We start from the raw sequence: 21685 nt of genomic DNA on the forward strand, positions 1-21685 counted from the left end.
ACATCACATTCTGTAATTTTTCTTGCGGTCATTATGACTGGAATAGAATTTGTTTTTTCCAGGGGATTCTCTGATTGTCCCAAGACAATTATTGAATTCCTACTTTGCTTTTTAACTTGAAATCCCACCTGTAAAGAATACTTATGTACACTAGAGTCTCTTTTTGAGCTCATGGTTTATTTTTATCAATCTTACTTTCTTACACTAGCACTATATCTTACATATTGTAAACATTTATTTAATATCTGACAGTGCGATTTTTTGATTCTCTTTTCGATCCCAAATTTTCTTGGTTAGTATTATGACTTTATTATTCCTGAAGAATTCTAATATAATTTTTCAAGTTAAAAAAAAAAAGAAGTGCTGTCGTGGGATTTTTTAGTACTTTTGAATTATCTTTAGGAGAACGTACATTTTTACAAAACTGCTTTCCTCCATACAAAATGTTGATGTCTCTACTTTCACACCTCTTACTTTACCCCACAGTACAGTCCTGTACTTCCTCCATGTACAACATGGGCATTGTTTTTGAGTTTATTCCAGATTATTGTTGATGTTTTTGTTAATTATTTAAGTCAGAATTTTTTGCTGTTGTATATTTTAACTGTTAAAACTGACACCTTGGAAGGCAGATTCGGTTTGTAAATACTCACTTTGTAACTTCTCATTTAAATTGTAAGTATTAAGTACTTGTTACAGAATCCTTTCTTTTCTGTTTTTAAAAATTTGTTTCCAAGATTCTCAAAATGGTCATAGCAAAGTAGTATAGGTGGGGACAGAGATGGAGAGAGGTAGTGTGGATCATGTACAAACTGTGAGCACTTTCATGGCTGTGTTTATGCTGGAAAAGCCGCTGAAGAGTCCAGGATAAAACAGGGGTGGCTTTGTATGCACTTGAAAGCCAGCTTTCTTGCCTGGTGAAGCCTGGTGGGCGTGACAGGTAGATGATCAAGGTCGAATGGAGGTTATTGGCTGCACAGAGCGCTGTGTCTGAGAACTGGAGAATATCGCCATGGGAAATGCTTGGTGCCAGGAACAAAGCAGAGGAGCTGGGGACCCTGTGTGTTAAGGAATTTCCAGCCCTCGGAGTGGGAAGATCAGACTCTGCATTCAGATCTGAGTTTGAATTCATCCTCTTTAGTTTACTTGTCCTCTGACTTTTGTCAAGCTATATACCCTCTTTCACTTCCTGTTTTCTTATCTCTCAAAATAGGAGAATTACAGCCTGCTGCTAGATTGTTTGATCAGGTTAAATAATTAGTGTCTATAAGATGCCACGTACAGTCACAAGCTCAGTGAGAAATGGGCTGTCACCTGTTCTTCTGCAACTCAGTGCTTGACAAGACATGTGGGAAAGCCAGTCCCTAATTTGTGTGTGATGCAAGTAGGAACAAAATTAATGTCTTGCCTTTCCCTAGCAGTATACTTACAGCTTTGCTTCATTTACTTCTTTCCTCCTTTCCTTTCCCCTTTCCCATCCTCCACCAAAAGATCCTGAGACTCTCTCAGAATAGTAGATTCAAATTACTTTAAAGGTTGGCTCATCCTCATGAAATGATAGTAACATAAAAAAAATCTGTTCACATCCCAGAATACACTGTATTTGATTTACACACACACGTGTGCACACATACACACACACAATCAGGCTACCTTCCACTTGCAGAGGGATAAGGACCACTTTTTCTGAGTTTTCACTCACTGAGCTTGAGAACAATGTCTCTTACACAGACTTTCACCCGGCTTCGTGCATGGTGTTTTTAATTGAATTTCGGCTTTGTGGCCATAGATATAGTCTCCTAATAGAAGAGAGAAAGTGGAGACATAGACATTCCGCTGAGATATTGGTGTCATCATATTTTAGTTGGAAAGGACTTAAGACAGCATAGAGTCGTAATATTATATGGGTGAGAATCCATGATGTTGTAACTTGGACAAGAACATGGACCTTCTGCCGTCTTGTCCACAAAGGTGAAGAGGCAACTGGGCAGGGGATGGTAGGGATCCTTCTTGCTTGAGTTCCATGTTCTTGCTAGTTTTCATTGCTCAGTTGCCTTTAGTTTATTTCCATGAGGCCTCTCATGGGAAGGTCACTCTGTCCTGATAGATTGAGTTTCTTATCAGCAAAAAGCTCTGGACCCACTCATATTTCCCAGAGTTTTCTGCTGACCTGCTGACACTTTATATAATTGAGACCTAAGAAACTACTGAATATAAAATCCTTATTGTTATTGTTTGCCCTCGAGTTCCATAGGAAGGGGTGCTGTCTCAGGCTGTCTAAAGCCAGATCTGAACAAAGATAGGGTGACAGGCTGTGCTGCTGGTCCTCCACAGTTGAAGGGGATTTCCAACTTAGATTTATATTCAAGGCAGATGAGTTCAAATCTTGCCTTTACCAGTTATTATCTTTGTGAATTTGGGGAGAAACTGTACTTTTTTGTGTCCAAATTTGTTTATCTGTAAGTAAGTTCAGTATTTATTTTAAGGTTTCTGTTTTAGAATTGAATGAGCTAATACTCTCATTTATACCTAAAATAGTGATCTCATGGTTCTATGCTGCTGCCTTGGTAGTTGATTACTAAGGGACTCCGCAGTGAGATTGGGGGTGGGGGACCCTGGATAATAGAGCTTATATTCCAGTTTATGCTTGTAAAAGACTGGATGTGCAGTGGATTTTTAGTAAATATCTACTCCTTTCCTAATCTGCATTGATTGTGTATATATCTTTATACTAATATATGAACAATTTTTATTGCAATTTAAATATCTTTGTACTATTTAAAATATCTAGTTATAAAAATACGTGAAATAAAAAGATTTGAATTTATTTTCTTTTCAATAAGCAAAAGAAAATAAAATAGAAAAGAAAAAAGTTTTGAAGGAGTAGAAATAATTTTATTTCTGTGGAATCAATTCCTTGTAATAGGTTTTTTGTTCATGTTGTTAAAAAGCATATAAAATTGATAGGTTGTGAAATACTGGAAATGAGGAAACAGTGGAGACATACTACCTCTAAGGCAGTCAATTTGTTACCAAGTCCAAACTCGTTCTGCTTGCTGCATGACAGGCCAATTAATCGGGAGATGAGATGTTGGAGTAAGGAAAAGAGACTTTATTTGTAAAGCTGGCAGACCCAGAAAATGGCATATTGTTATCCAGTAGAACTCTCTTCCCCAGGGCAGAATTCAGTCTCCTTTTATACTAAAAAGTGGCGGGGATGTGGCTGGTTGTTGCAAACTTCTTGCTGTATGAATTGTTTGTCCTTGAAATTCTTTGTTCCTGCAGCTGTCCATGTGGGTCAAATTATGGTGCCCCTGTAAAACCTCCAAAAAAAGAAAGGTTATTCACTATTTTACAACTTGCCATCTATACATAAGTGTAGAAGAGCAAATATCCTTAAAGATCAGAGCCCGGAGAATAGACCCTCCTGGATATTTCAGGCTAAAGGCAACTTTCTTTTACAAAAGGTGCAGAGATAGCAAGTATGAGCCTAGAAAACAAGGTACAGGATTAAAGCCAAATGAACACATCTAACATGGAGTGAAATTTGTTCTTTCTATTACAATTTCTTTTGCTCCCTCATAAATAATTTTAGTAAGAAACATGAGCAATTTTTTTATTTTTGCTTCTTAATAAAGGACTACAACTACAATTTAGTGAGCAGGGATGCTGTGCGTGCCTTGGTGTCACAGCAAACTCTTGTTGGTGGTGGTCGACCCTGCAACATGCCTGATGCCCCATGAGTGTTGGTGAGGGTCCCCCTAACCAGGGGCTCTATTCAGGAACCACCATATGCGCGTTGACCTCTGGCACCTCTTTTTCAGCTGCAGGAAATTTTTTCAGATTCTATGATAGAAAAATCACTCCAGCTAGGGATAATCAGGGAATAAAGGAAGAGGAAAAGGGCTTGAAGTAGAGTAGAAGAGAAAGACAGAAGCTCAGGGAGCCTGGGGGCTTGGCAGCGCTGCCTCGGGTGAGAGAGGAGCAGAGGTGTGGATGGGACCGGCTACGGAACCAGCTCCTGCAGCTTTCCCTGCACCCAAGACACACAGCTTTTAATAGGGCCCAGGACTCTCTCCTGGCTGGATGTCACCCTGGGCAGAACCTTGAGAATCGAAGGTAAGGGGTGGGCAGCACTCACCTAGGTGGTCACTGAGGACTTTGGTCAAGTCCACATTGACTTTTCCAGTCATGTGCCTTCACCTGTTCTTTATCTCAGGATCTGAGAAGCAGGAGCAAGGAACTCAGGGAGAGATCCAGGAAGATATCTGACTGTGTTAAGAGACGACAGTCACAGTGACACTGGGAGCGAAGACACTTGCAGCAAAGTAAAATAACTTCACAACTATTGCATCAGAGCTGCATGTGTGAGAGAGCCTAAGCCTGTCTCAGAGTGCAGGGGACAAGCGGAATGGAATGGTAAAATTAACACTGACAATTGAAATTTTGTTAAATAGCCTGCTACTTTTAATTTTATCACTTCAATGTATGCAGGTGTATTTCTATGAGCATTTATAGGTTCACACAACCCCACCAGCCCGTCTTGCCCCCATGGGGGATGGGATTTCTCAAGCACAGTGCCCCTCCTGCTTGCTTGGGCCACGCTGCGGGTCCTCACCTGGGGCCAGACTGCTACAGTACACTGAGTCCCCGAGGCACGGCCTGGGATACATGACAGGAACAACTGTGCTCTTGGCTGAGGGCCTCCATTTCCCCCTGCAGTGTAAGAATGCCGGTGACTCAGTTAGAAGCATGCATCCAAGCCGTCCTTCCGTGTCATCACCATCTAGAAGCGGTGCCTGAATATTCTGAATTTCTGCAGAATGTGGTTTACAATCACCTTGAACAAGTGAGTGTGTGTCCTCTTTCAAGTGGAGGAATTACTGCCGTTTTCCTGGAACTTACTCACCAGTAGTGCATCTGATTTTTCTGTGCTAGGATTCAGTATGGCCTGCTAATAACTCTGCAGTCAGATCTAGAAACCCTGATGAAGAGGATTATTTATTTTCTTTCTTTATATGATAGTATTTTACTTTCAAATTTCTGAGTTTTCAGTTCTTGGAGGAATTTTTTCGGGGGTTGGAGAAACAACTTTGCTCTTACCATCTTTGTGACCTGTTGCTATATGCGTCTCACCTGTCTTCTGTCACTTGTGAGGCGGTACTATTTTTGACCCTGTCCGGGTTGTTCATATTTTAAAACATAAAATCTGTAAAAGTACAGTCCCTTTTACTCCAAAGACATTCCACAAATACTCCTTTAATCTGGGTATGGTTTTAAGAAGACACAATAATTAGAATATATACTTGCAGGTTGCCAGTGCAAAATCCCCAAATTAATAGTCAAGCTCAACATCTAAAATCTTTCTAATCTACCATGGATTTGTATGGATAAGTGAAGTAGTTTGCTAAGAACTCAATCCTCCCAAGCTGATGCTCTGCCAGATGGTGGAGCCGAGGGACGAGGGTGTGTCCTGCCCTTCCTGAGCTGACAGTTTCATGGCAAAGACCTTCACCAGGTGAAGAAATTGAAGTTTCTTCTAAGAACAGTGGGTCTGAAATGAGTCCAAAAGCGTGGGAGAGACACAATCACATTTGTCTCAAGTAGGGGAGAGTGGCTGTGGGGCCACTTGGGAGACTCATGAGTCCAGGTGGGCAGTGTTGTTGGCTTCCACTTGAGCGGTGGGACGGTCAGTGGGTAAAAGCGAACAGATTGAAGGCATGTTTAGATGGTAAAGAGGAAAGGATCAATGATTTCTGTGAAGGTAGGATGGAGTAAGGCCCAGGTTTCTGGGTGGATTAATGAGTTAAATAATGGTCCTGCTGTGTTCTGAGGAGGGAAAGCAGCAGAGGGAGTTCTGGGGAAAACTGATGAGTTCAGCTGTGGGTAAAGTGAAAGGCTGTTAGATGTGTGGTCTGGGAGCTCTGGTGAGAGCCAGTAGTGAGTAGGGGGCGGGGAGAGAGACTTTCAAATCATTTTGTCTTGTGAAAATACATACAAGAATGAGTAATGACACAACCCCTGTATATTCTGGATTTAAAACCTAGTAACATTTTGCTATATTGACTGCAGGGGTTCTTAATTTTTTAATAGAAATAAAATAAATAGAAACAAAATAGTGGAGTTAATGAATATCTTAGAGTTGATGTGTGTCCTTGTATGTATTTTCATACCTCATCTGTTTATAAACATAATCTACAAAAAGTTAACTTGCTTAACATTAGAGTTAAACAGAGGGACGTGGCACACTCTGTTGGTGGTTCAAGGTGATTTCTTAGGCAAATTATGTAGCCTCTCTGTGCCTTAGTGCATCTTCTGTGACTGCCCCCATGCCCCTCATCACAGCTGATTTCCTAGACTTGAAGTTGGGAGGGAGGCTGCTGAAGGGAGTAAGAGGTGGCAACTGCTAGGGTCACTGAAGAGAGAGACAAAAACAGATTAAAGCCGAGAAACTGAGTGCTAATACCCTCAAAGGAGAAAGAATCCCTTAGTTTTTTGAGCCACTTAGCCTAAGAGAAAGAAAATCATGTGGATCCAAAGCTCTTGAGCATATGAGTATTGTGGGTGGGAGGGTTTCATCAGAAAAGGGTTGAGAAAAGGCCTTTTGGTTTCCCTTTACGTTTCCAGTAAGGATGAGGTGCAGAAGAAAAACCGCCCATTTCACAGTTGAAGGTGCTGTTTTGTGCGAAACTGACCGAAGGTTGGAAACCATTCATCAGTGGTGCTGGCAAAAGAAGAGACTGCTGGATTGGGTGGGGCACTTGCCGTGACTTCCAGGTGACCTGCTGGCTGGGGGCTGTGAGGCGGGCAGTAGGTTTGCAGTGTGACCTGGGTATAATCCCTGGCAGTGAGGCTGCTGATCTGATTAGCAGAGCTGGGCAGACACCGTCCTAACGGGGCTGCTAGGGATGAGGCCTGGGATACCTGCCATGCTGAGGGCGAGAGGAGAGCTCCCCTGAGGTTGTGTCCCTGTGAAGATTAGAAACGTCCTCCTGCAGGGGAGGAAGAGCCTCTGAGCAGCGGGCCGGATGCACAGGCAAGACCAGCCTGAGCACGGAGATTTCAGGAAGCCGGAATTCATACAGGCCCGAACAGCCTTGTTCCTGAGAAACTGGAGGGAAAAGATGCTGCAAATGCAGGCTAAGTTCAGACACTATTGTGTGTCATGAGTGATAGGAAAAGACTGTTCAGGCAGCCACGAGAGAACCCTGTGGTTGTCCCAGTTGGGCGTCACACAGGAGGGAGGAGCAGAGTTATATACTTTGCCACTTATTAGCTGTGTGACTTTGAGCAATATCACCCCACTTCTCTCTATATATATCTACATCTGTAAAGAGACACAGTGACAAGCTCGTGTCATCAGAATGCTTTGTTTAGCTCTGATCCCCTTTGTCCAGTCCTGTCAGTGCTGCCCTGCAAGGTTCTGCAGCGGCTGCTCTTGCCCTGTGATGGGAGGGCATAAAAGGGCATTGTAGCACCCGAGGGCAGAAAGGGGTTGCTTTAAAAGCAGACATGTAGCCTCCTGCAGCTGCAGACCTGCAGGCAGTTTGGTTCATGGTCGTGGAGAGGACTTTGGAGGCCTTAGCGTCGTCTTAAGACTTGTTTTCCCTTGGGGACCTGATTTGCCTTTGCAGATTAATGTTGAAGATTTGGGCTTCTGGCAAAGCTGTTTTCAGAGATGGGTATATACGTAAAATATCATATAAAATAAAATGATTTATTTAACGTGAGCGACTTTGCAGCTGTTGGGAAGAGCTGTGTTGGCCTGGTCTCCACGGAGGACACCAAGGGTCAGCAGAGCGTGCGGGAGGGAAGGCAGGCTGCAGTGCTTCTGTGGGGGGTTCTCCCCAGCATGGTGCTCTGCTGAGTTGACTCTTCTCTGAGTTTGGTTGCCAGAGGAGCAGACAGCAAAGTAATGAGTTCTGGAGGGATTGTATAATGACAGGAAGAAATAGGAACCTGGAGATTTTCTGGACTAAAACACGCTTTTGGTTCCTGATTCAGTGTGTTCCATTACAGAATTGATGAGTTGTGTCTATTCTGGGACTTCATTGAAATAAACGTTCAGCCTAAATGTTAAGGGATTTGGTTTATTTGGCTGGAGGACTCGAGCCGGGATGACAGCCTCTCAGATCACTCTGAGGGACTGCTCCAAAGAGGTAGGGGAGGAGCTAGGATAAATAGAATCTTTACAACAAAGATCAGGTAATTGGAACAATAAAATATTGCTTGTTATCTAAAGAAAACCAGATATCTCAAGTTCAAGTATTTAGTGGTTTTCTATGTATGGTGGGAAGCAAACATTTGGGTCATTGAATTCATTCCTTTGGCAAGCCCCTGGCTATCTAGGGCCAGTATCCTGTCCTTTCTTACTCTGAGTCTGCTCAGAGGGCACCACTGTGAGTGGCTGAGAGGCCGGGCTGTAGGCATGTACTCGCTGGGGGTTGGCAGCAGCCGCTGATGACTCGGATTCAGCATTCTTTGTTTACTGTCATGGTTGCAGTATTTTCATGCACATTGTAGTATTTTCATTCACAGTGTTCCCCCTTGGTCCTAAATTCGACCAATATTTTGAGAGAAATTTCATGACCAATTTTGTCCCACGTTGCTAGGATGGCTCATTCCTAGTTCAGGTGAAGAATCTTCTGAGTTGCCATTCAAGGTGTTAGTTTTGTTCATCAGGCCCTGTTGATACTAAAAGTTCTCTGGATCACCTGTCTTACTACTCTATTATGACCCAGGAAGTGTTTAACCTTCTTTGCTCATTCCCATACCTAGAATCACACTATTATATTTATTTTATTCAGGGTTATAAATTTTATCTGTTTCTTCAAGATGTTTAGCCATCATCAATCTTGTGGGCCTAGTTACACATTGGGAAATGTAATAGACAACAATTTTATAAAATAGACAGGATATAAGTAATACAGCTAGTAACGTTAATAAAGTCATGAGTAAGAATTTAATAGTCGAGAAGTTGTATTTTTGGGTTAAAATTTTGCTTGTGTTTCTGAGTTTGATCCTATGAGAAAGTTCATATTTATGGTCAGGGTCAGAGCAGGTATTAATTGGCCAGTTGAAATCTCCCACCTTGTAAGATCAACAGTGGCCTAAACAGAACTATAATTTCTTTTTAGAATAATGTTTCTGAGGGCTATCTAATTAGAGCCTTGGAGTAGGGAAACCCACCAAGGTAACACAGAAGTACTAGACATAGGTTATTTATCATAAACTTAACAATTGGAGTAGTTCATAATCAAAGGTTGGAGAAATTATCAAAGTAATTGGTATACAGTCCTGGTCCAGTGTCTTGGGTCAGCAGTCTAGCTCAGATGTCGTCTTCTTCTCATCCTGGTATGGAAGCTTTTTCTCCATTTGGGCATTGTTTTAAGGTGAGCAGCGCTCTATAGGCCAGTGCACTGCAGGGGCTGTTTCAGATAGGAAATGAATCCGAGACTCCGTTTCCTTCAGCTTTGGTGTGTATGGTCTAGTTAAGAGTATCTGAAAAAGGGTCTTTCCATTCAGGTTGGAGACAGTTCTTTAAGTCATGCCTGTTGCAGTATGCATAATCCCCTGGCTGCAGGTCATGGGGCATTGGAATTTTACCCAAGGATAGATTACTGAGCTTCAGAATCAAACCTAGAGTTTTCTTTTCATAATTCAATTAAACTGTACAGCAGTGTGACATAACAGCAAGGAATGATCTGGGAAGTGTCTTAGTAAATATGGACCTCAATTAACAAAACTAGAATTTAATATCGACTAAAATATAATTTTTTTCTCTCTAAAGTTACCCTCAGTTTTCTCAAATATAGCCAAATCAAGATTAATTTCTTTACAAATTAAATCTGATTATTTGATCATATAGGCTTTTTAAATTGACTGTGTTGGAAGTTTTAATACGGAGTCTCAGGGTAGAATGTTAATAAGGTTTTCTAAGGCCAAGAAAGCCACGTCAAGGCTTTTCATGGATTTTTGCCTTACAGATTTAGGTAAATTCTTTTCTCTTTAAAATCCTTAAAATACCTTTATACTCCTATATCTCTTAGGAGATGATCTCCCTAATTTGTCTGATAGAGCCACTGGGGACCTAAGTATTTTTAGTCTTTTGAGGGATCAGATAGAGAGAAAAGATAACTGTTCCAAGTCTGTATACATAGTTATAATTTATCAAATTGCTGTGAACCATAACTAGCTTAAGGAGAAGAGATTCTTTATGTCTGGGAAACAGGTTAAAAGGCAGTAGTATTTCAAACAATATCAAAAATTATAACCATATTCAGTTGGTTAATCAGTCCCATGTAACTAATTCTTTTAATGAGAGTTTTCATTAGAACTTTAAAATGTCTTACCCAGTTTAGTTCAGTGCTGTAGTTTGAAATTTATTAGAAATCAGTAAATCTCCTTGAAGAGAAAGCATTTTGCAAAACCATCAGAAGAAAACAATTAACTGTCTATAAATGACAAAAGATTTAAAAGCATGGTTAAACACCGTTACACTATAATCAATAAAGAAACCTGTTCACTATACCCATAATTATCACTGGTAACATTTCAGATAAACCAGAATTTTAGGGAGTCCATATAATTTCTACAATACCTATATTAATAATATTTCTCATTCAATATAACCTTAGAAGTTTTATGATTCATTTGACAATTCCATGTTATTTAAAATGCCAAATGAAACTTTATAGTTAAAAATCTCACTTTGGGATGTTTCAGGGGCCTTCTGTAGCATCCCAAACTTAACTGGAGATTAAAAGAATTTTAATTAATTAAATTAATTTTTATTTAATTAATTAGAATTTTATATTTGGGGAGCTTTTTGAAAGATTTCAGAACACTTGATCAGATAAACATATAGATCACTGTAATGTAGTACTAATTCATTAACAAGAAAATATGTCAAATGTAAAGGCAGAACAGATCAGCTAAGTGGTATAAGAAGTTTTACAATCTGTTACTGAAGGTGGATTAATATTTTAAGAAAATTTTTTCCTCTTAACAGAGAGAAAACCAAATCTAATCTTGTTCCAGCTAACTTCTAAGATTCATTTACGTTGCCCAATTTGATTCTAAACTTAGCCAATTCTGACCACGTACAAAACTTTCCTCAGGGTTCCTTTTCCACAAGCCTTCCACAGCTTTCTATACTTATATTAGTGTGTCCTTTATTTTGTCTTCCATTCAGAGGTAACCAGCTTCAGGAGAAAGTCACTATTTTTCATTAACAAAGTATTATTCCATTCTTACATCTTCCTTTACGCATTTATATTACTTTCCTAGGATACTGAGATCATTCCCTTACTAATAGAGACTATTTCTGTGTGACACCAACCATTTATTAATATTTCTAAACACCTTTAGTTTCACTGTAAGAGGAAGTTAAATGTTAAGTAATTCATATTTCAATCATTTTATCTGAAAATGGCATAGCTATTTAATAAAATCTTGTCATTTAACTTAATTTAGCACAACTCTAGAATTTAAAGATATCAAACATTTAGAGATTATTTTAAGCATACATTTTAAAAATATATTTTAAATATTTACCCAAAGCTCTCATCTCATTTGCATTTAATTTACTTAAAATTTTACCACAGCACATTACTGTTATTTTTTTTTTGACAAATCTGCAACAGATATAACAGGATCTTATTTGACTTTCATTAAACCTAGGTACAGTAAAGGTATTATAGTTAAGATGGATGATTTTAAAGATGTCTATATTTATTAGAACATACTTAAACTAAACAATATCAAATATTACCTTAATATTGAATATTTTCCAATTCACATGACACTGAAAGTCAATTTGTTAAGTTTTTATTTTAAAAATACTTAATTTTTAAGCTCTTATATTTTTACATCAATTAAGCAGAGCTCTTTGACTTCGAAATTTTTTTTTTTTAGCAGTAGAAATATCTCACTTCTATAATCTGTATGCAGGCTTATAAACAGACAAAAGCTAGAGATCTCATAGCTTCACTTTAAAACTTACTTATATTTATAATAATAGTTGGAGTAAGCTGAATTTGCTTGCTCAAATCACTAAGGCTTACTATTTATGAAACAGATAATTAAGATTTCCTCACAAAGTCTGAAGGACCCGTCAGAGTTCTGAGTTCTAAAATGCCAAAAATTTCATGGCCTCAAGTTTTATTTCGTTGAGCTAATTAGGCTCAGTCCTAGGTCACTGTTTGTTGTATTTATATTTCTGATCTGCAAGACAAAGACACTCTCTTCCAGGTCCCCAGATAACTGCTCTGTCACCCAGACCCAATTTTATCTCCTTAATTGGCATTTTTGTATCAGTGAGAAGAGCTGTAAACAAAGAATTCCATGTTTTAAAACTAAGGTTTTCTTTATTTTGTCTTCCAAAGCTTGCATAAGACATTTATTAAGGTCTCTTTTCCTTGAGTTATAAGTTAAACCCAGGGTAAACCTATATTTTTTTTTTTAGCTACTCAAATTACTTTTTAGATTTACGTTATATTGGACGTCTCAAGTAACTATATTGGTTTCCTTTAATTTGTTCAATTAATATTTTCAGAGGGATAGACATGTGTCCAGCCTTATAATACCAAGAAGGGGAAGCGTTTTTCCACTGAAACATATCTATCCCACAACATAAGCAAAAGGTTTATATAAAGACCATCTAAATATACCAATTTCACAAACTTTTATCTCAATTTTATTAAATCTTATACCTTTAATTTTTATATTTATTAAGTTTAATCAATAATTCTTATTTCTAGAAGGAGTGACAGAAACCTTTTTTTTGTGGGTGTACATTGTATATAATTTTATAGAAGTCTCTAGGATGCCCAAGTTTCAGCCAAAGAGCTTAGGCCCTTCTCGATTTTTAATTTCATTAATTGGTCTGTTGTCCCAATCCTTGATCAAGTATTTCAGTCTACATATAAATATATTTTAAACTGCGGTAAATAAAACGGACTTGTTTGAACTTTAATGTTGGGGGGGAGTAGGTGAACTCTTTGGCCCTTTTTTTTTAACTTTACGTAGTGTAGTATCAAAACCCTGTATGTAAATCCAAAAATGTCCATTTTATTTATCTCATTCAAAATAACCATATAAAAATATTTATCCTTTTGGGATAGGCCACTTATCTGTGTTTTTGACATTTTTACAATCCTTTTTCCAGTTATTCAACCTAATTAACATTAATTATACTAAGTTTTCATTAGCATCTCTAGAAACATTTATCAGAAAGGAAAAACAAAAATGTAGCTTTTCAAACCAGTTATATTTTTATATCTGAGTTCTTAGGTTAACCATTAGATATATTTTTCTGCATTTAAACTTTATTTTAATAGGTACCAATAAAACAGCCGTTTATAATGAGATCTCTTTAAACTTTCACCAATTAAAAAGTTTTTCCAAATTAAAAAATCCATCATATGGCCATCAATTTATATATATATAAATATATATATATATATATATATATATATATATATATATATATATATAGTGATTTTAAACCAATAAGATGAAGAGGCCCTTCCACATGAGAGTCGGGGTGTTGCCTAAATAAAATTCAAAGGTTTACTCTCCAAAAGCTTAAAGCCTTCGTGGTCCAGGCTGATGCAACAGAGTTTAAGATGGCAAAATATCTGAAAATTGGTACAATCAAAGAATTGCTTAGAATCCCAATTTATTTGCGTGGCCACCGTATGTACACAATACTTGAAACTTTTGTATGGCAGAGTCCAAGGTTTCCTTTAAAAACTAAACTAAACATATATATACTTACATGCACACACTTAAAACATCCAGAGAAAGATAAAACGTTTACATTTCAAGGACACAGGAAGAGAAATCCAAGTTACCCCTAAAGGGGATTCTGTTTTTATAAGTTCAGAATTCCAAAAAATGTTTTTATCAGGCCTGGTTAGTTATTTTCAGAGTGAGTTTTTTTTTTTTTCTTATTCCCAATTAATGTTGTAAATTTTGTATGTACATAAACCTGGCTGGGGTAATAGTTGGAGACTGGCAATCTGTCATTTCTTTTTCTTTTCTTTTCTGTTCTTTATTTATTTTTTTTTTTTGAAAGTTCTATTCCCCATTGTAAGGTCGGGTTCTCAGAATAAATTTGCTAGTAAGATTTCCCACAGGGACAACTCTGTGGCATGAAGTCTTTGTGTCTACCACTCCTGGAAGATTCTCTGTCACCCGAGAATGCTGTTACCAGCCAGGAGGATGGTCCAAAATTTGGAGTTGAAAGTTTCCTCATAAGAGTTTTACTTTTATCCTGAAAAATTCAATGGAGGTAACCAAATTGAGGAAAACATTAGACCAGCCTCTTACCTAACCACTCAGTCCTGAACCCAGTGTCTTTCAACTTGGACCCACTCGGGATGTCTCCACTGGGTGGGTAATTCACCTCAGTTTCTTTCAACTGGAGGGCCACGTACCTGGATACACCGCCAGATAAAACTTAGGATCATCAACCAATATGTGAGATCTGAGAACCAGGAGAGACTCAGCCAAATTCATCTGGACCCCCCGAGGAGGCGGATGAGCACAAAGGGCCACTGCTGGTACCAAGGCTCTGGTTACTTGGAGAGTTCAGGTGGAGAGAAATCTGCTGTGGTGCTTCATGGTGTCCAAAACTGTTGACTGAAATAAACGTGCAGCCTAAAAGTTAAGAGTTATGTTTTATTTGGCGGGAGGACTCGAGCCAGGATGACCGTCTCTCAGAACTCTCTGAGGGACTGCTCCCAAGAGGTTGAGGAAGAGCTAGGATATATAGGAGCTTTACAACAAAGACCAGGTTGTTGGAACAATAAAAGATTACTTGTTATCTAAAGAAAGCCAGGTATCTCAAGTTCAAGAATTTAGTGATTTTGTATGAATGGGAGGAAGCAAATATTAGGACTCACTGAATTCATTTTTTAGACAAGCACCTAGCTATCTCGGGCCAGTAGCCCGTCCTTTCTTATTCTGAGTCTGCTCAGAGGGCACCATTGTGAGTTGCTGCAGTGGCTGGGCTGCAGGCCTGTCCTCGCCGGGGAGTGGCGGAAGCCTTTAATGACTTGGTATCAGTATTCTTTGTTTACTGACATGGTTGCAGTATTCTCATTCACATTGTAGTATTTTCGTTCACAGACCGAATATGGATAATCTGCAAACTTGGAAAGCAACCGAGATGGAATTACTGCAGATACCTTCTGCTTTAATAAGCCGTGTGCAAACATAAACATGGAGGAAGCATACACTTGGATTTGGAGGTGTAGGAAAGGGATCCTGCACATTGCAGGAGAACGCAATGCAGAATTCCTTACGTCCACCTTTCTTTACTGTAGTGGTTTCTGAGAACAGTTTATGGTAATTAAACAACATTGACAAACGGTGGCACACATTGCTTTTAAGAGATGGCCGGCTGCAAACTTTTATATTGGACAGGTGGAATTCATAGGCAAGTGGTCAGGTGGATGGGAGAGAGATGGAGCCAAGGCCTGGGCCCAGATTCTGGTTTAAATTGCCATTTCTTCACCATAGGGCCTTGGAATAGAATGCATACTCTCAACCTGTTGGTGAATCTGTGAAATGGGCATGATAATATTCATTTCTTCCTGTGATTGTTGTAAGATCTAAAGAGTATTATAGCACACATGAAGCATTTAACACCCTGGCACTTAGCAGTGTTCACTGTGTGGGGCCGCCCCGCTTAGCGTGCATCAGAGCCGTAAAGGCAGCATTTGTCTGTTGAGGATGCACTTGTAGCCCCTTGGCTAGGTTGTGAATTTGTTGATTTCCTTTAATACTTGTAACTCGGTGTGACATGGGCAGTTATTTTCATGGACAGATGAGGAATCTCAGGGTAAAGAAGACTGTGTAATTTGCCCAAGGTCAGACCATAATTTTGGGTGCAGGGGCCTCAGTTCAGCATGGGCCCCTGGGCCTTCTGCTCTCTCCGTTCAGCACCAGAGCCAGATATGGAGTTGGCTGTTTCCCTGCCCAGAATATCCGGCAGGACCCAAGACACACCTGGCCCTGTGCTGCTTGAGCAAAAACTCCGGAGGAGAGGCAGTTACAAAAGGGATAAACATAAAAACATACGACAGCAAACTGTGATCAGCTCTGAGAAGGAAAGGAACATGTCTCGCCGTGCAGAGCTGGGAGCTTTCCCGTCTGGGCTGCTCTGGGGGTGTTCATCTCAGCTAAACAAGTTCTGCTTTTGCAGCAAGGCAGGAAGGCAGGGCGCGTGTGGGCAGGTAGACAGGGCTTCATTGATCGTACTCATTCCCCATTAAGCGGCAGCTTTCAAGGGCACTTACCTAGTAAACATTGGCCATAATCTTCACGCAATTTGCTTGGTAGTTTTATTGACCCCAGCTTTGAGATGAGGTCATTGAAGCTGGGGAGTTTGCTGCATGCCCGTGATTACCTTGCAAATACCCCCACTGGTCTTTCAACCTAGACTGGTGTGGCTGTCATGCCCCATCCCTGTGAATGGCATCGTGTAGCTTCTCCCAAGTGGCCCAAATGACTGACATTGATATGCTTAATTCGTAGGAAATGGTATGTGGCAATAAGAGAAAAAGGTAGTAAGAAATTGTTTGGAAAACAAGAAAAAAACCTATTCTTCCCCAGCTGGGGGAGCGTAACCTGTATCACCCACCCTAATCACTGCCTGTCACCTCCTCCCTGAGGATTCTGTGTTCAGAACCCACTCTGAGCCTTGGGAGAACATTTTTCCTCATGACACTTTTGACTAGGACCCGCGACATCTCTGTCCCTGGTTAACACTCTCTTCAAAGCCGTTTAAATTTTTTGCAGGTTCCTCCACTCTGATGTAAGAATACCCTGTATAACTTCTTGATGCAGCTCCTTAATGAAGATCTTGTGATGGAAACCTAGCCAAAACTGGGATGTATGCACATAGTGACTGCAACTTCAGCACATTGTGAGTTCATAATCAGAGGGGTGGGTGACTCAGGAAAGGCTTTTTTAAGGTAACAAGGGGAAAGTGAAAGGACGCTTGCTGTGTGAGAAAGAAACATCGCGGTCACAGCCGGCAAGACACCTGTGTTCATGATGGGGTGTGGCGAGTGCAGAGTTCTCACAAAGAAAGAAGTGATGTGATGGGAGGGAGGACAGTTGGGTAATTTATTGGGGAGGAAAAAAGTGGGCTGAACATTTCCTGGTTGAACAAGAGGATTGTGACATGACGTGCTTGTATTTTGGAGAGAAGGGTTTTGTGGGGACAGGCCTAGGAGTACGCTGTATGGCTGGGGAGTCAGCACAACAGAGAAACACAGAGAACCGGGCAGACCCCAAAGCCCAAGCTGGGGGAGAGGCTGCCCGCAAATTGGAACCCTGGAAGCTGGTTCTGTCCCTTAGCTGGGGCCTCAGACCTCACTTCACAGCCCAGTCCTGTTGATACAAGAATAAAAAATGTTGGGCATGAGAAGGGCTGTGTCCCAGGCTTTCGTTGAGCCCCTGGGATGTGCCCCACCAGATTTTGTTCTTTGACTTCATGCAGTAAAGAATTCAAGAGCAAGCCAGTGTTGAGTAAAGGTATATATATTCAGACAGATACATTGAAATGCAAGAGAAACGTCACGAGGTGTGGGGGTTTCATGCACAGATTAGAAGTAGGTACACACCCCACAGACAGAAGGTCTGTCTTCTCCAAAGAGGGACAGAGAGTGGTGACCGCGAGGTGGCGCTGTGTTGCTTGTTTTCTTGGGCTTGGTGGTTTCATATGCTAATAAGTAGAAGGACCAGCCTTAGGGCAAGGGGCTAGGATTCCCAGGGAGTTGGCCATTTCCCACCCTTTGACCTTTTGTGGCTATCATTGGGACTGCCATGGTGCCTGGGGCATGTTATTCACCAGGTTACTATTACAATGGATGTTTACTGAATCTCAAGATCTGCTAGAAGTTAAATCTCTTCATCCTGAGCCTCAAGGCCTATTGGGGGTTGAATCCTTCACCATTTTGATGTCAATTGCTGCGGCCTTCCTTGAATGGCTGTGCTCTTCCCCTTCCATCCTGTATCACTGTGATGACACAAAGACAGCAAAGGCCGGGCCCTAACCGTGCTCCTGCATTTAACGGCAGGAGGTGTGGTGTGGGCTTCTGATGACTCTGAGTGGTGAGAAGGATGTTTCAGATTTTCCCACGTGAGACATGGGGATTTAACAGCAGCCTCCCCAGATTTATCTCACGGGCATTATCGCTTGTGTTGTTATGGAAACAAAAGGCCAGCCAAGAAATAAGAATCACACAGAGGGTTGGAGTACTGAGATTTATTACGCTGGCGGGCTCAGAGGGGCTTCATTTCCAAAGCTCTGAGCACCTCCAAAACGTGCACATGAGGTTTTATAGGGTTAATTACAAGTATGGGGCTATTACCCAATAAGGCTCAAACAACAAAAAGCAAGGATTCAGTACACTGAAGCTTATCAATTTGGAACAGATCACGTTACTGACAACTGTTGACCTTGGATTTTCGGGTTAGCTTATTAGCCCAGTAAACTGACACTAAACTTCAGATTTACCAGGTAGCCCAGCAAAACTTAGATCAGGAAACCGACACTTATCACACTTTGATTTGTGACTTAGCTTGTTAGCCCAGCTGTGGTTTTCCTTCAGTGTCACTTATCTTTTGAATTTTTCTTTTTTTCTTTTTTTTAATATTTAATCCAAATTTAATATCAGGGTTCTTTGGGAAAGAAATTTCTCTTTTTCTTTTCTTTGTTGATCTTTTAGGGGGGCAGTTAATTAGATGTATGAACCTGTTAGTGGAAGCCCTGGGGCTTCAACCCAGGACCCCGTGCACGCTAAGCACACGCTCTACCACCCGCCCCATCATCTTTTCTTTTTGGTTTCGCTGCCAAGAATCCTACAGCTGAATTTCTAGTCAGCCTTAACACTTGCCCTGACTTCATGGAATCCATTTTTATGAGTTTACTTCCCCCTGGTTTCATTTAAGTATTGAATCTTCATTTTCTCTTCACTCTCCGTTTTGCATTTTTGTTGTTATGGTTGTTAAGCTGTGTTTAACAGAATTGTTTAAATTCTCTTTTAGCAAGAGGCTGAATGTAAATAAATATGTAAGCAAACAGCACAATTAAATGCTTTTATACATTCTGAGCTGTTTAGTAGTAACTTAAAAACCGAATTGAATATTAAAGTGATAGCATTTTAAAAATATTTTTTAATTTTTCATAAAAATATAGCTGATTTAAAATATGATATTAGTTTCAGGTGTACAATAGATGCTCCATTTATAGTTACTGTAAAACATTGTCTGTATTCCCTGTGTTGTAAGATACATCCCTCTAGCGTGTTTACATTACATGTTGCAGTTTGTATAAGAAAGTTGGGTAACGCAGAGTCTGGAACGTGGCTGTGTATGACTCAGGTTCACGCTCACCCTGCCTGTCAGAGCTCAGGCCTTCACTCCTTTCTGCAGGGGAGCGAGTGGAGGCAGCTCTCATCAGCGCTGTCACCATCCTCTGAGTGGCAGTGACAGCAGTGACTGTGTGCGGACGTGCAAATTGTTTTTCCAAGAGCTTTATATGCGTTTCTGCATTTAATAATTAAAGCCCTCCTGTGAGGAAGCGTTTTTAATGCATAATACATTTTATTTTGATATTGATAGATTTCAAACCTCTGGAAAATTTACAGGAGTAGTACAATAAACGCTTAGATACAGTTCACTTTAAAGGGCACTATTTGGCTTTTTGTGTCTGGCTTATTTTAGCATAAAATTTCAAAGTTCATCCATAATTGTAGCCTGAATCAGTACTTTATTCTTTTTCCTTGATAATATCCTTTTCCTTTTTTTTTCATTTTTGGTCTATTTAAAAATATTTTCATTGAAGTCTTGTTAGTTTATAATTTTGTGTTAGTTTCTTGTGTACAGCACAACACTTCAGCTAAATAGGAACCTACCTGTATTCATTTTCATCCTCTTTTTAAACATAAGTTACTATAAGATATTAAATATATTCTCCTGTGCTATACAGTATAAACTTGCTGTTTATTCTTTACATACTCAGTATCTGCAAATCTTGAACTCCCAGTTTATTCCTTCCCACACCCTCTCCCCACTGGTAACCATAGTTTGGTTTCTATGTCTCTGTGTCTGTTTCTGTTCTGTAGATAAGTTTATTTTTTTGTTTCTTTCTATTTTTTTTTTAGAGTCCACATGTGAGCAATCTCATATGGTATTTTCCTTTCTCTTTCTGGCTTACTTCACTTAGAATGACATTCTCCAGGTCCATTGATGTTGCTGCCAATGTCATTATTTTATTATTATTTTATGGCTGAATAGTAGTCTATTGGACAAATATGCTACAACCTCTTTATCCAGTCATCTCTCAGTGGACATTTCGGTTGCTTCCATGTCTTGATATTGTAAATAGTGCTGCTGTGTACATTGGGGTGTAGGTGTCTTTTTCAATTAGGGTTCCTTCTGGATATATGCCCAGGAGTGGCATTGCTGGGTCATCTGGGAGGTCAATTTTATGTCTTTAGAGGAACATCTATACACTTTTCCACAATGGCTCCACCAAACTGTATCCCCACCACAGTGTAGGTGTGTTCCCAATTCTCCGCAGACTTTCCAGTATTTATTGTCAGTGAACTTCTGAATGATGGCTATTCTGACTGGTGAGAGGTGATACTTGATTGCAGTTTTGATTTGCATTTCTCTGATAATGATATTGAATATTTTTTCATGTGGCTACTGGCCATTTGTACGTCTTCATTGGAGAAATGTTTCTTTAGGACTTCTGCCAATATTTGAATTGAATTGTTTGTTTTTCTTTCTTATTAAGTGTAAAAGCTGTTTACATATTCTGGGAATTAAGCCCCTAGCAGTTTCATTTATTGTAAATATTTTCTCCCATTCCATAGGTTGGTTGTCTTTTTGTTTTGCTTACTGTTTCCATAGCTGTGCAAAAGCTTGTAAGTTTAATTAGATCCCTCTTGTATATTTTTGGTTGTTTTTCTATTGCTTGAGTAGACTGCTCTAGGAAAACATTGCTGAGATGTATGTCAGATGTTTTGCCTATGTTTGCTTCTAAGAGGTTTATAGTGTCTTGTTTACATGTTTAAGTCTTTAACACATTTTGTATTCATTTTTGTATATTCTGTGAGGGAGTAGTCTAACTTCAATGATTTACATGCAGCTGTTAAGTTTTCCCTACACCATTTGCTGAAGAGGCTGTATTTACTCCATTGTATTTTCTCACCTCCTTTGTCAAAGTTTCAATGACCAAAAGTTTGTGGGCCTATTCTTGGTAATTTTGTTTATCCGTTCATTGATGGATGGATATTGTTAGTAAATTTTGGCTACTCTGAATGATACTGCTATGAATATTGATGTGAAATTTTTTATGAGATTATGTTTTCATTCTGTTGGCTGTACATTTGCCCCGCCATATCTGTAGTTTCCACTACATGAATCCAGATGGTTGATTGTAAAGGGACTCGAACATCCTTGGATTATGGTATCCAGGGTGTGGGGTTCATGAAACCAACCCCCCAAGGATATTGAGAGATGACTCTATATGTAGGAGTGGAATTGGTGAGACATATAACTCTAAGCTTTTGAGGAAATACCAGACTTCTCCAAAGAAGCTGCAACATTGTTCCTTTCCCCTGGCCACATATGAGGTTTCTCTGCCTCCTGAACGACA

The 21685-nt window shown here is 39.7% G+C and overlaps 1 long non-coding RNA gene across 1 annotated transcript; it reads left to right on the forward strand.

Annotated features, from left to right (window-relative positions):
* The first annotated feature begins 4150 nt into the window (after positions 1–4150).
* On the forward strand, positions 4151–6777 carry LOC140694749 (uncharacterized). Its single transcript, XR_012070366.1, has 3 exons — positions 4151–4419; positions 4723–4849; positions 6628–6777. It is a non-coding gene; the product is annotated as an uncharacterized lncRNA (long non-coding RNA).
* The last annotated feature ends 14908 nt before the right edge of the window (positions 6778–21685 follow it).

Source organism: Vicugna pacos, unplaced genomic scaffold (assembly GCF_048564905.1).
Source record: "Vicugna pacos unplaced genomic scaffold, VicPac4 scaffold_103, whole genome shotgun sequence".
NCBI lineage: Eukaryota > Metazoa > Chordata > Mammalia > Artiodactyla > Camelidae > Vicugna > Vicugna pacos.